Source organism: Bubalus kerabau, chromosome 1, assembly GCF_029407905.1.
Source record: "Bubalus kerabau isolate K-KA32 ecotype Philippines breed swamp buffalo chromosome 1, PCC_UOA_SB_1v2, whole genome shotgun sequence".
NCBI classification, from domain to species: domain Eukaryota; kingdom Metazoa; phylum Chordata; class Mammalia; order Artiodactyla; family Bovidae; genus Bubalus; species Bubalus kerabau.
Genome location: NC_073624.1, coordinates 248,701,271 through 248,717,472, shown reverse-complemented (window position 1 = coordinate 248,717,472; position 16,202 = coordinate 248,701,271). Strand labels below are relative to the sequence as shown.

General features: G+C 40.7%; 1 protein-coding gene across 11 annotated transcripts in view; it reads right to left on the bottom strand.

Moving 5' to 3' along the window:
• Positions 1–16,202, bottom strand: part of LOC129638082 (teneurin-2-like) — an 810,988-nt gene that overhangs the window by 165,496 nt on the left and 629,290 nt on the right. The window lies entirely within an intron of this gene.

The window sequence follows — 16,202 nt, the reverse complement described above, 5'->3', positions numbered from 1 at the left end:
TAAAGCTCTTAAAGTGATGTCAAATGATAACTTATATCAGATCAGATCAGTCACTCAGTCGTGTCCGACTCTTTGCGACCCCATGAATCGCAGCACGCCAGGCCTCCCTGTCCATCACTAACTGTCAGAGTTCACTCAAACTCACGTCCATTGAGTCAGTAATGCCATCCAGCCATCTCATCCTCTGTCGTCCCCTTCTCCTCCTGCCCCCAATCCCTCCCAGCATCAGTCTTTTCCAATGAGTCAATTCTTCTCATGAGGTGGCCAAAGTATTGGAGTTTCAGCTTTAGCATCATTCCTTCCAAAGAAATCCCAGGGCTGATCTCCTTCAGAATGGACTGCTTGGATCTCCTTGCAGTCCAAGGGACTCTCAAGGGTCTTCTCCAACACCACAGTTCAAAAGTATCAATTCTTCGGCGCTCAGCCTTCTTCACAGTCCAACTCTCACATCCATATATGACCACAGGAAAAACGATAGCCTTGACTAGATGAACCTTTGTTGGCAAAGTAATGTCTCTGCTTTTGAATATGCTATCTAGGTTGGTCATAACTTTCCTTCCAAGGAGTAAGCATCTTTTAATTTCATGGCTGCAGTCACCATCTGTAGTGATTTTGGAGTCCAGAAAAATAAAGTCTGACACTGTTTCCACTGTTTCCCCATCTATTTCCCATGAAGTAATGGGACCAGATGCCATGATCTTCATTTTCTGAATGTTGAGCTTTAAGTCAACTTTTGTACTCTCCACTTTCACTTTCATCAAGAGGCTTTTGAGTGCCTCTTCACTTTCTGCCATAAGGGTGGTGTCATCTGCATATCTGAGGTTATTGATATTTCTCCCGGCAATCTTGATTCCAGTTTGTGTTTCTTCCAATCCAGCATTTCTCATGATGTACTCTGCATATAAGTTAAATGAACAGGGTGACAATATACAGCCTTGATGTACTCCTTTTCCTATTTGGAACCAGTCTGTTGTTCCATGTCCAGTTCTAACTGTTGCTTCCTGACCTGCATACAGAGTTCTCAAGAGGCAGGTCAGGTGGTCTGGTATTCCCATCTCTTTCAGAATTTTCCACAGTTGATTGTGATCCACACAGTCAAAGGCTTTGGCATAGTCAATAAAGCAGAAATAGATGTTTTTCTGGAACTCTCTTGCTTTTTCTATGATCCAGTGGATGTTGGCAATTTGATCTCTGGTTCCTCTGCCTTTTCTAAAACCAGCTTGAATGTCTGGAAGTTTGCGGTTCACATATTGCTGAAGCCTGGCTTGGAGAATTTTGAGCATTACTTTACCAGTGTGTGAGATGAGTGCAATTGTGTGGTAGTTTGAGAATTCTTTGGCATTGCCTTTCTTTGGGATTGGAATGATAACATATAATCAATCAATATATTATATTTGACATATGTAGTTAAAATACAATGATGTATCATCAATGTCAGCTAACATTATATCACTGAGAAAAACACTGTCATCTTTTAATCATCCTAACCAGGTAGTCTATGGACAGGGTTGCCAATAATAAAATCATTTTCTCGCAAGGTAGTAAATATTGAGGTGCACACACTATCCCCTGGGATTATAGTCTTTGGAATATGGGGTAATTTATTACTGTAGCTTTGGATGCAAAAACAAACAAAGAAACAAAAATCAGTTCTTGTTATGCTATCACACTTAGGACTTCCCTGGTGGCTCAGATGGTAAAGCGTCTGCCTACAACGTGGGAGACATGGGTTCAGTCCCTGGGTTGCAAAGATCTCCTGGAGAAGGAAATGGCAACCCACTCCAGTATTCTTGCCTGGAAAATCCCATGGACAGAGGAGCCTGTTAGGCTACAGCCCATGGGGTTGCAAAGAGTCGGACACGACTGAGCGACTTCATTCATTCATGCTATCACACTGGTGAAAGAAAGAGGAAAACACATTCCTTAGCCAAGCATGTTTCAACAAAGAATTGCAAATGATAAATATATTAATTTTAAGGAAACATTTTAGTATCAGTTACTCAAAGAGGCCACAGGACTGGAAAAAGTCAGTTTTCATTCCAATACCAAAGAAAGGCAATGCCAAAGAATGCTCAAACTACTGCACAATTGCACTCATCTCACACTCTAGTAAAATAATGCTCAAAATTCTCCAAGCCAGGCTTCAGCAATATGTGAACCGCAAACTTCCAGACATTCAAGCTGGTTTTAGAAAAGGCAGAGGAACCAGAGATCAAATTGCCAAACATCCGCTGGATCATCGAAAAAGCTAGAGAGTTCCAGGAAAACATCTATTTCTGCTTTATTGACTATGCCAAAGCCTTTGACTGTGTGGATCACAATCAACTGTGGAAAATTCTGAAAGAGATGGGAATACCAGACCACCTGACCTGCCTCTTGAGAAACCTATATGCAGGTCAGGAAGCAACAGTTAGAACTGGACATGGAACAACAGACTGGTTCCAAATAGGAAAAGGAGTACATCAAGGCTGTATATTGTCACTCTGCTTATTTAACTTATATGCAGAGTACATCATGAGAAACGCTGGGCTGGAAGAAGCACAAGCTGGAATCAAGATTGCCGGGAGAAATATCAATAACCTCAGATATGCAGATGACACCACCCTTATGGCAGAAAGTGAAGAGGCACTCAAAAGCCTCTTGATGAAAGTGAAAGTGGAGAGTGCAAAAGTTGGCTTAAAGCTCAACATTCAGAAAACGAAGATCATGGCATCTGGTCCCATCATTTCATGGGAAATAGATGGGGAAACAGTGGAAACAGTGTCAGACTTTATTTTTCTGGACTCCAAAATCACTGCAGATGGTGACTGCAGCCATGAAATTAAAAGATGCTTACTCCTTGGAAGGAAAGTTATGACCAACCTAGATAGCATATTGAAAAACAGATATTACTTTGCCAACAAAGGTCCGTCTAGTCAAGGCTATGGTTTTTCTAGTGCTCATGTATGGATGTGACAGTTCGACTGTGAAGAAGGCTGAGTGCTGAAGAATTGATGCTTTTGAACTGTGGTGTTGGAGAAGACTCGTGAGAGTCCCCTGGACTGCAAGGAGATCCAACCAGTCCATCCTAAAGAAGATCCATCCTGGGTGTTCATTGGAAGGACTGATGCTAAAGCTGAAACTCCAGTACTTTGGCCACCTCATGCGAAGAGTTGACTCACTGGAAAAGACCCTGATGCTGGGAGGGATTGGGGGCAGGAGGAGAAGGGGACGACAGAGGATGAGATGGCTGGATGGCACCACTGACTGGATGGATGTGAGCTTGAGTGAACTCCAGGAGTTGGTGATGGAGAGGGAGGCCTGGCATGCTGCGATTCATGGGGTCGCAAAGAGTCGGACATGACTGAGCGACTGAACTGAACTGCATCTTTTAGATCCAAATGCATTATCAAAGTTTATTCTCTTGAGTCCACATGTGTATCTCAATAACAGATGATGATCAAACCATCTCATTTTATCAACACTTATAAAAATTTTCACAGTACTCTGTACAACAAAAGGGAAATTATGAAGAAAATACTATTTTTGAAGAAGAAATAAATCAGGTGATGAAATTATTTCAAAAGAGAGACCAAAGGTTGAATCTTAAAGGCTTGAAAGCTCAAAGACCTTCTTGGATTCTCCCTTGAGTCTCCCCCTTTCACAAAGTTGTCATAGTTATCTGTGTATCCATCATGTATCACACTACTTTGTTTTGTCATTATTTACTTATTTGCTTGCAAAGAGTCAGACACGACTGAGAGACTGAACTGAACTGAACTGAATCTCCTGAAGGGAGGACAAGACCTTTTCATTTACATCTTTTCTTCTACAGTATTGAGCAAACAATTTTTCGTGTGGTATTTGTTCAACAGTTACAAAATTGAAATGAGCTGTGAACTATACTGCTCCAAGTTGATAGAAAAAGGTGTGTGATGCAGGTATTTATTTTAAAAAGGCATTGAAGGTACAAAGAGATTTGGCAGTTCAAGAATGAGTATTAATTTAGGAAAAGGAAGCTTGCTTTCTTTTTAGGTAGGGTGAACACTCTAATATTTAGAACTGCCATACAGACTACAATTGCATTCTTCATGCATGCATTCGTTCATCTCACCTCTCAGAATAAAGCAGTCAGGTGGTTAGAAATGGACTCGGATCTCAATTGTTCAGTACCAGTCCTCTATCAACCACTGCAGACTACATGGTCTCTGATAAGTTACATCTCTACATCTCTGTTTGACATTGGGTAAAAACAGGAGTAGTAGTAACAATAATATCTAATTTACTGAGTTGTCAAATGAAATGGGATAAATTTAGCCATTAATTTTATTTGAGTCTATTATATTTCTGGGGCTTCCCTGGTGGCTCAGAGGGTAAAGCATCTGCCTGCAATGCAGGAGACCCGGTTTCAATCCCTGGGTCAGGAAGATACCCTAGAGAAGGAAATGGCAACCCACTCCAGTACTCTTGCCTGGAAAATCCCATGGATGGAGAAGCCTGGTAGGCTACAGTCCATGGGGTCACAAAGAGTTGGACATGACATTGTATTTATAGCTCTGTGTAATTCACTGCATGGAGTTTAAAACACTAAGGCATGGTTTCCTACTCCCAGAAGTTTACAATATACCAGGTAGGCAAAATATAAGGCATAAAGTTGTGTGTGACTAAATACTATACTAATTCAGTGGCCACTAACAGCTGATATAATTTAATAAGAGAAGAATACATTTATTGAGGCTTATTAGTATCAGGCATTATTCACCCAAATATACATATACATATATATATATATTTTTTTTTTCTCCCCTCTTTCTCCTTTTAGCAGTTGGAATTAGCCCTGAAGAAAGTGCATTTCAAATTCTGGCATTTCAACAGAATTGAGTGAATTATATGAGGAAAACAAGTGGATTACCAAAGCAAGAAATGCTATAAAAACAAATCATTAGCTGCCTTAAATTAGAAACTTCAACTACTTAGTCAATATAAAGTGAGGAATAACAATATTACGAAAAATAACTAACACTTATTGAGTGCTTTCTATCTTCCAAGAAAGCTGTGCTTTTCACTGGCATGCCCTCATCTATTCCTCATAACAGTCCTATGAAGTAGAGTATTATGGTTATTCTCAATTGACACATAAGGAAAAGGAAACTTGAAGGACTTAAGGAAGACTTGCCCAAGGTGCTAAGACAGTATGAAGGCCTACTGAGAACCGAACAAGAAGAAACATGAGGCGTTAGGAAGAAACTTTTGTGGAACAAGTGTGGCTTCCTGAGTCTTCTAGCTGTCTTTCCCAGAAAGCTAGGAACTACCATATTCACTGTTCCCTCCTACCCAAGGCTGAGAGAAACCTCCATGGAGCAGATCTGTTCTCATTCTAACCACTCATATGAAAAGAACAAAAAAGCAAAAATGAAGCAGCTTCTAAAATGTAAGCAAGAGGTAACATGTTCCACTAACTGTTGGTATGATCTGATGTGTGTTTGGATGTCAGGAGCAATGTTCTTGGGCAGAGAGCTACCTCAGAAATACAGACAAACCCAGACATGGGAAAATATCGAAGTCCTCATTAACTCGGCTAAAACACTAGTCTTATTAAGTGAAGCTAAGCCAGATCCCTGTTAACTTTACATTTTCTTAAATGAAAATGTTTAAAAGATTTCTAATTCATGCCACTATACCAAAATAAATGGACTTGGCAGTCTAAATCTGAAGGTAATATGCACATTCTCTATGCCTTAAGAAAATATTAATTATGTCCATGTGGTTCTGGTGTTCTTCGGTGCATGCCTGGGTTATTGATTTGATAGCACTTCTCACTTCTAAGTTAGCAGTTCAAATTTATGAGGCTATTCAATTCCTTTCTCCCCAGGATGTGGTACTTCAGAGTGTTTTACTTGAAGCTTCTAAAAACTCAACCATCTACTATTAGCTTAGAATGATTAAACAGGCATTAAGTTCCATCAGTTTCTATCATATTGTTGCAATGAATGAATGTTTACTTGCCATGAATATCAGAGATGACATAGCATAACTTGCATATCAAATCATTTCTTTCTCTTTCCTTTCCTCTCTCTCTCCTCACCCTTCTCTCTCTCATTTGTATGTGAGAGCATTCACTCACACACTCTCTCTCTCTCACACACACACACACACCCCTTAGACGTATCTTAGGTCCTTCCTTAGAATGTATCTCTCATAGGTTGACTCCAAATTTAAAACTACATTACTTCCTTTTTACACACAATGAAAGACTTAAATACGTATACCCCTCAGTAGTCACTTTGCACGTTAGAAAGAACCCTCGTGCATGCTACCTTGTTTCACTGTAGTGAAATGAAAGCACCACAGAGTGGACTGGTCAGTGATGGAGAAGAAAACCCGGCCCAGAGAAAGCTTGAAAGAATTGCTGGGCCTGTGGGGCCCCAATCATCTAACGCCATGTCTGACTGCAAAATGGCCGTGTATGGACCTCACTTGGCCTGTAGATATATATTTTTTATGGTTCATACAGGATTTTAAAAAGCTGAGTTCCTTATGTTCCTTGATGATATTTAAAAACACAGTCCTTTTGTAACATAAATAAAATCCAGATTTCCAACTCACTGTAAGATCAGAAGATCTGACATCACCAGGCCTGTATCTCTTAAGAGAATATTTGGTGGGAGCTCAGCAGCTGGCCTGTGTGTTCTCTGTCCTGCTTCAGCCTAACTCCATGTGTTTGTGAACTTCCTTGATGGATCTGAATTCAACACTGCACCAACTATGTGTAATACTGCAAAGATCCCCAAACCATGGAGAAGTCCCACCAATATCCCACCAAGAGAAAAGAGAAGGCAGAATAAAATTTAGCACTGGAATAAACTTTAAGATCATTCAACATCAAACCATCAAATCATTCAATCTGATCAAACCATCAGATATTGCAAGTTCCCAGGGGGGCTTCAAAATCATTTGAGTTTTTTTTTAATATTATAATCTAATTACCAATATCCTGACATATACTTTCAATTTCTAATACAAAATTACCTTATTTGAAACCTTCCTCTAGTGCCCTTCCTTATACCTTACTTATTCCTTCAAGATGATGATTCTTTTTTGTTTTTTTTTGATGTGGCAATAATTATATCAGGTCACAGTAACATTAGTTACAGTCACTGCTAATCAAGTGGTTTTGACAATATGTACTTTAACACATGATTTTGACAGATAGGCATGGGGAGAATTTATTTACTACTGAATAAATATACCTTGGTATTCAATATATTTTTAAACCTAAGTCCACTGAGAGATAAAAATAAGTCTGTGATTATAATGAAAAGATTGCTAAACATCAACTTATTTTAATACTTCATTTTACAGAAGAGAAAAACTGTCATCTAAATAGATTAAGTGACACATAGATGTAAGATAACTCAATGGCCAAAGCTAAAATTCTAAGTCAGGTGTTTGCTCATGATACATAATCTGCTTAAATAATCTGTCATGGGATTTCAGGTATGCCCAGGTCTCTCTAGTATGGATTAGAACATTCACTCCTCAAGCACTGTATCCAGAACTGTGACAGGCTTTGAGGATCCCAAAGCTAACAGCTCATATTGTCTACCCACATGGAACGTTTCATAGTAAGATTAGGCAGGCAGACAAATAAAAAGATGCCATAGGTACCGTGATAAAAGGGGCCAGGAGAAGAAGAAACTTAGACCACAAAAGCAGAAACATTTTTGAAGGTATCAGGAATGATGATGAGTTCAGTTTTGAGTAAGACAAAGTTTGAGACTGAATTTTGGGTTGGGTAAACATCTGCTGTGGGCAGAATTTTGCTGCCCATGACCTTTACACATAGGTCTCATGCCAATGAATGTTATGTGGGAAAAGGAGCTCTGCACATGTAATTAGTTTTCTGTGATTTTTGTTTTCAGCCTGTCTGCCCTCTGATGGAGAAGGATAAGAGGTTTATGGAAGCTTCCTCATAGGAGAGACTGACTGAGGGGAAAACTGGGTCTTGTTCTGATGGGCCATGCTCAGTAAATCTTTAATCCAATTTTCTGTTGATGGGTGGAGCTGTGTTCCCTCCCTCCTACTTACCTGGGGCCAAACTATGGTGGAGGTAACAAACAGAGGCGACCTCCTTCAAAAGATCCCATGCATATACTGCTACACTCAGTGACCCTAGCCCTGCAGCAGGCCACCACCGACCCACGCCTCTGCTGGAGACGCCTGGACACTCCCAGGCAAGTGTGAGTCAGTCTCTTGTGGGGTCACTGCTCCTTTCTCCTGGGTCCTGGTGCACAAGGTTCTGTTTGTGCCCTCCAAGAGTCTATTTCCCAGTCCCATGTAAGTTCTAGCAGCTCTATGGTGGGGTTACTGGCAACCTCCTCCAGGAGGGCTTATGCCATACCCAAGTCTGCTGCACCCAGAGCCCCTACCCCTGCAGCAGTCCACTTCTGACCCGTACTTCCTCAGGAGACACTCAATCACAGTTTTGTCTCAGTCTCTGTGGGGTCCCTAGGACCTGGTGCACACAAGGTTTGTTTGAGCCCTCTGAGCATCTCTGGCGGGAATGGGGTTTGATTCTAGATGTGAATTTGCCCCTCCTATGGTCTTGCTGGGGCTTCTCCTTTGCCCTTGGACATAGGGCATCTCCTCACAGCTGCTCCAGTGCTGTGCAGCCGCCGCTCCAGTGCCTACCGTCTTGCTGGGGTTTCTCTGCTCTTGGAGTGAGGGGGATCTGCTCACAGCCACTCCGGCAAAGCACAGCCATCGCTCCTGATCTTGGACATGGGGTTTTCATTCCAACCCCAAAGAAAGGCAATGCCAAAAAATGCTCAAACTACCACACAATTGCACTCATCTCATAGGCTAATTCTTAAAGAAATGGGAATACCAGACCACTTGTCCTGCTTCTTGAGAAATCTGTATGCAGGTCAGGAAACAACAGTTAGAACTGGACATGGAACAACAGACTGGTTCCAAATAAGGAAAGGAGTACCTCAAGGCTGTATATTGTCACCCTGCTTATTTAACTTATATACAGTGTATATAAGTTATGAGAAACTTCATCATGAGAAACGCTGGGCTGGATGAAGCACAAGCTGGAATCAAGATTGATGGGAGAAATATCAATAACCTCAGATATGCAGATGACATCATCCTTATGGCAGAAAGTGAAGAACAACTAAAGAGCCTCTTGATGAAAGTGAAAAGAGGAGAGTGAAAAAGTTGGCTTAAAGCTCAACAGTCAGAAAACTAAGATCATGGCATCTGGTCCCATCACTTCATGGCAAATAGATGGGGAAACAGTGGAAATAGTGGCCGATTTTATTTTGGGGGGCCCCAAAATCACTGCAAATGGTGACTGCAGCCATGAAATTAAAAAGATGCTTACTTCTTGGAAGAAAAGCTATGACCAACCTAGATAGCATATTCAAAAGCAGAGACATTACTTTGCCAACAAAGGTCCATCTAGTCAAGGCTATAGTTTTTCCAGTAGTCATGTATGGATGTGAGAGTTGGACTATAAAGAAAACTGAGAGCTGAAGAATTGATGCTTTTGAACTGTGGTGTTGGAGAAGACTCTTGAGAATCCCTTGGACTGCAAGGAGATCCAACAAGTCCATCATAAAGATCCATCCTGGGTGTTCATTGGAAGGAATGATGCTAAAGCTGAAACTCCAATACTTTGGCCACCTCATGCGAAGAGTTGACTCACTGGAAAAGACCCTGATTCTGGGAGGGATTGGGGGCAGGAGGAGAAGGGGACGACAGAGGATGAGATGGCTGGATGGCATCACTGACTCAATGGACATGCATTTGAGTGAACTCTGGGAGTTGGTGATGGACAGGGAGGCCTGGTGAGATGCAGTTCATGGGGTTGCAAAGAGTCGGACATGACTGAGTGACTGAACTGAGTAATCAAGATTACTGAGTAGTTAAGATTACTCATCATTTGACCTTAAAATAGCAAGACTATTTTGGATTATCCAGGTAGGTCCAATGTAATCATATGAGGCTTTTAAAGCAGAGCTTCTCTTGACAGAGAGCAGAAGCGAAAGTCAAAGCAGTGGAAGAAGAGGAAGCTGGAGAGACTCAAAACACGAGCAGGATTCAAGACACTGTCATTAGCTTGAGATGAGGTGGGCCAGGTGCCAAGGAAATGGAAACTTCACAAGGAACTAAATTCCACCAACCACTTGGATGAGCTTGGAAGTGAACTCTTGTTCTGAGTTGCAGAAAGGAATACACCCTGGTGACACTTCGATTTCAGCCATGTGAGACTCTAAAAACAGATAACCTTAACTACACTATATTCAGACAACTGACCCATGGCAACTGTGAGATAGTCAGTAGGTAGTGTCCTAAGCTCCTAAATTTGTGATTATTTTAAGCAGTAGTAGAAAACTAATATGACATCTTAGATGAGAGGTTTGTGGAGGATGATTAAAAAAAAAAAATTCTTACCCATCCTCTATAACACTTTGCAATTCAAAAGGAGGCTGTATCTGTAGGTAAATCTGATACAACAATGGAAGACCAACATTTGTATTTAATGTAGGGGTAGAAACTAGAAAGAGGAATAATTGGCATTGGAAGCAAAAGGAGGAAATACATTTAGTCAAAGATAGCCCAGGCCCTGTATGATTTCCTTACTGTTTCATCATCATACCAAAGTGGCAGAGAAAACATACGATTTCCTCCATTTAACAGATGAAAAAGACTAAGTCTCTTAGATATGAGTGAGAGGTTAAAGACCAACAGCTAATCCTTGGATCAGCTTTCAGATCTTTCTGAGGAGGAAGCTCCCAGCCTTCATCCGTAAGATATGCAGGGGTTCTGTTGTTCAGATCACAGTTGTTCACGTGTGCAGTGCAAACAGGGTTACTGAACGCTCTACTTGGAACAAGGTTTGAGATTCTGAAGAAAGTTTCCAGCAATTAGGCCTCTCATGTGAAGAAGATCTAGTTCTCCCTGGGTGACTGTCCCATTCTCTCTGAAGTAATGCCCTCAAACTAGGACCCAAGGCTTCCATGGCCCTGGCATGCTAGTAACTTCTATCACTGCAGCATATGGTGCCCAATGCTGGAAATGTGGCCCCTCTGAATTCTAGAATTAAGACTGGCAATTCTAAATGGGATTCCACTGAGGATGTCCATGCGTTTCTAATTCCTGCAGTAAGGGGCAAGAATCTTCTGGCATCTGCTCCAGGAAATCTGTGCACTCATTTCATCTGGAGAGCCTGGCGGATTTTCTCACCTCTGGTCCATCTCGCTCCTCTGTGGTTTGTCCACATTAATCTTCTCACTGATTTATCTCTTCTCATTTTGAATAGCTTGTATGCTACTGCTTCAATTATTTTCCATGGGAAATTATTCTGTTGTCTAATTGACCTACCATTAATTTTATTTTATATTATCTAACTTACCCTCCCCCCTCACCAACACACACACATTTCAGGCCATTACTTCTTATTTCTTTTAGTTCCAGTCAATCACCACTTGTTTTCTAAGTCCTTATAATAATCTTGAAGAACAGCAAATACAGAGAATGTAACATCTACAGCAAAAAAACAACAACAACACTGGGATGTAAAAACTTTACATTATCCACTCACTCCTCACTGTAGATATGAACCTCTTCCCATGATTATTTAAGAATGACAGATTCTCTTTTTCTGGATTTTATAAATCCTCACATTTTTTTATGGCTCAATTAAACTTTTTCTCTCCCCCACCATCTTTCTTCCCTTTTTTCCCCTTCTTTCTCATTATCATTCTTTTCCCTTTACCTTTCTCTCTCTCTTTTCCCTTCTTTAATAAGGGAGTCTGACCTACAGAAGCAACACTTTTATTTATTTTAGAAAATACAAGAAAGTATAAAAAGGGAAAATTAAGAAAGAAAATTAATCAATGATCTCTGTTTTTACTTTTATTTTTTTAATCATTTTTAAAGAGAACTTTTAAACTACTTTCTTCAAATGCAAACAACTTTGCCTTCTTCCTGATCCAGATGAAATGAAATAAATTTATGAATTCCTATACTAGTTCAAGGGAGAAAAGTGTTGCTTCAGTTTGGGAGATCCTAACACTTCATGAAAGTGGTGATAGTTAAGCTCTGCCACCAAGGGGAGTGTGGAGTCAGTTCTTGAAGCATAGGGAGAAGGAAAAGTATTGCAGGGAGAAACTGGTATGACAAAAAGAGGCACAGATTGCAATCAACCTGAAAGCATATGTGATGAGCACTGAGCAGTCCTGCAAACCTGGGCAGAAAAGGGATCAGAAGTGATAAAGTGGGGATCAAAGCCGGGACGTTCTGTTAGGTACAGATTGTGAGGGAGTGGTAGCAGAGACAAGGAATGTAGGGAACAGAAGAGCCAAAGATTCCCAGCAGTCATGAGATGTCAAGACTGCACTTTGGAAAATGATTCAAGCAGCACAGGGAGGGGACAGTGTATGGTGAAAAGGACACGTTTTCATTTGGATTGGCCCAGAGTCTGCTGCTAGCTCCTCCCATAGGATGTGCGTGACATTTGGCAAATTAAGCCTCATCACCATCCCCTAGGTTTATCATCCATAAAATATGGATAATAATGCCTCATAGGATTTGTCTTGGCTTAAATTCCTGGGAAGCAAAGCCTGAGAGGAAGATTCATGTGCAAGATTTATCAAGGATGCTCTCCCATTGGAGACCTGTCAGGGCATAATGGAGGAAAAAAAGGGAGTGAGTGAAGTAAGGCAAAGGCCACAGGGATTAGCTTCATCCTCACCTTCTCAGGCACCTCCAGAGTACAAGTTACACCTAAGGGATGTTGTCGTTTAGTCACTAAGTCCCTTTTGTGACCCCATGGATTGTAGCCCACCAGGCCACTCTATCCGTGGTATTCTCCAGGCAAGAAAACTGGAGTGAGTTGCCATTTCCTTTTCCAAGAGATCTTCCCAACCCAGGGATCGCACCCATGACTCCTGCACTGGCAGGTGGGATTTTTATCATCGAGCCACCGGGGAAGCCCCTACACCTCAGGGATATCCTGACCCAAAGCAAGAGTGATAGGGTGTGGTTCTCCCGTGAGCTAGGCCTGTTTGCCTGGGAGGATGGTGGAGTCATTGCTTAGAATATGCATGTCAAGATAGAGAATTCTTCTTCTTAAAAAAAAGAGCAGGTGAATGAATTTCACTGTGGACATGATTATTCAAACCAGCAAATGAAGAATAAGCATTGCTTTCTCCCCTAGTATACTTAAACATCAATGCAAGTTTCATTTTAATGTGTTAAGAAACATAATTAACCATGGTTCATGGTTAGTTATTTAAAATCCCTTCACTTCCCCAGCAGAGAATAGTGAGTGCCCTCCTGGAGAAGGTAGGTTCTTTGCTGAGCAAGATGAGGAGGTAGGAATGAAAACTGGGCATGTCCAGAGCAAAGTAGACTCACAAAAGAAGAGGCAAGGAAGGGCAGATCTGAGGAGGAAAGTAGGGAAGAGGCTAGGAGATGCTGGTGATGCTGGAGGGGTTTAGGAGTTTATGTGGCCAAGACAGCTGCAAAGAGAGGAAACTTGGGGAACCCAACAAATCATTACCAAATTTTTCAAGGAGTTTTGTTATGTGATATTTCTTTCCACAAAATGTCAATAAACCCTACATCTTTAACTGCTGCCCTCAAGAGTGACTGTTGGGCATATATAAGTGTGTGTTAAAGGAAATGGGTTCAGTATGAGACTGTGGGGGCCCTCTCTGTGCTCCCAACAACTGTCTTGAAGTCAATTACAGTCAGGTTGTGCAAGAAACCAGTACTGTGAGAAAATGCTAAACAGCAGCTCTGAAAGCTGTTCTCCAGGCAGTCAGAAACTCAGAACAGAGAAGGGACCAGAAACAGTGGGGAGAGAAAAGAAACCGCATCTGAACTCAATTACATCCGCCAGCCAATCAGTTTTCCAAGGCATTGCATATTATTCCGAGTAAAAGTTAAGACAAAACAGAAAATGGAGACTAATCATAAAAAGCTTAATCATGAAAATAGAGCACACGCATCTCTAAACAAAGAGCCCTTGGAGCCAATCACAAGCGCAAAATGAAGAGATATACAGTACAGTTGTAAACTGGCTGAAGCATCAGGAAAAAATTCCGAGTTAATCAGAAGGCATTCTTTCTATACTGTAAGCTCATGCCCATTACAATCCACAGTGCTAATGACCATTCCTCAAAATGACAACATCGTAACTAAAATCACCATTTGTTCAAGTTAATTTCTTAAAAATCTGTGATTTTCCTCCATTACATTTAATATTTATGAACCCTAACTCATTGGAACTTCTCTATTTTCTGGTTATTATCATTCATTTTCAGGATGTAAAATGAAGGTCATTAAAGTTGGTCTTTTCCTTTTTCTTTTTCATTCACCTAGCATTACATCTTTAAAAGGCAATGTAATTCCAATCAAATGCTTGGCATATAATAACAGTTTTACCTTTATTTGAATATGATGCTATTGGGAACAAAATTCAGGTCCTGTGAACTTGATCTGCTACATACAGATATTTCTAACTTTAAGCCATAGTTACTTTCTAATAAATCTGGCTAGAAAATGAGTCATTTTTTTTCAGGAAAATCCTGTATCACTAAGTCTTCTACCATAAGAGAGGAAAAGAAAGTTTGGAAGAAACTGAAAACCACTGGCAAGGAAGGAATGAAGTTGGCAGGCAGGCTAATGGCACCCTGGGTACAATGTTCCGGATTCTTTCCCATTCCTGCCTCTTTCCCTGGAATATCCTGTTTGTTTCAGGACTCCTTTGGGATAGAACGTGCATACATCTTGGAACTCAGTCCCTTCCTCCATTTTCTGAGTTCTTAGACCGTGTAAATGCAATTGGTTTTGTTTGCCAGTCAGTTTTATAATCTAACAAATGCAATATTCTTTAATTTTATAAATCTTTGGATTCTAAAGGGAAAATGTATACCCTTTCTCAATGTGGTAAATCTCTAAAACGCAGACTACAGAGAGAAGTGGCTGCTTTATTTGCATGGTCCCATTTACTCATTCTCATGCAAGGCCTCCCATAGCTTGGCATCATTGAAAATAAGACTTCCAATTAAACACAAAAATACAAAAAAGGGAGCTTTAAATGTCCATAAGATCCTATATATTGGTGGAAGTGTTATTCTTAGATCACAGTTCTACATAACACTTCCCCACTCCTACTTCTTATATGAATTTAGAAAACAGTTTTCTCAGAGAGAAAATTCCAGAAAAGCATCTCTGACATCATCTTTGGACCTCTTCTGCCCAAAGAAGGACAGAGAGAAAGAGAGAGGAGAGGAGAGGGAGTTAGATAGACAACAAAAAAAGGAGAACTTAATGTAATAAGATAGTGACAAACATAAGGGTAACTGAAAGGTGAAAGGCTCCACTCAGACTGCACTAATATGGAACGGTCTCTCATGCTGGGAAAATGAGTTGAAAAGAAACCATACTGAGAATCAACTCCCACCATCACCGTAAAAAAATAAATATGAAAAAAAAAAACAATCAAATTTAATTGCAGTTTTTAGTTTCAAATTAAATGCTTTGCCTTTGGAGAATTCACATAAGAGGGGAAAAAAGGTGGGGGATGGAGGGGTGTGGGAAGGCATTTCTGCTTTATTTTCTTTGAATTAGAGAAAAGATTCAATCTTTTTCTTTGGTTGGCTCATCATCATAGGAGGCAGTGGGTGGTGAGAGAAATGGGGCTTGACGTAAACCAGCCTTGCAAAGAAGTACTCCAGAGGACCAGCCCTTACTCGACCAGTCAGTCTATCCTCCTTCTTACTTGGTAGTACAAAAAGGTTTATACTTCAATCCGAGTGCAATTACACACTATGAACAAAATGGGGATGGGGCTATTTTTAGGGCTCCCTAAAACAAAAATAAAACAGAATCAAAACCCACAAAAAACATCTGCATTTAAAACAATAAATTGGCAAGAAAATAATGCAATCTTTTCTTTCTAGGTGCTCATGTTATAACACAAGGACTTATTTGAGGCCAGTTGAGAAACATACATCAAAAGGACCTAAGGCTTTCCTTCTGTTCTCAAACAGCTTATTTCACAAAAGGGAGAAACTGTGAAGTGAGGGAGAGAACATGGCTTGGAAGAGGCAGACAGGACAGCAGAAATAATAGCAGATGCTGAGAAAGGTTACACAGAGAAAGAGGGGACTCCCTTGTTGTTTGGTTGCTAAGTCGTGCCTGAC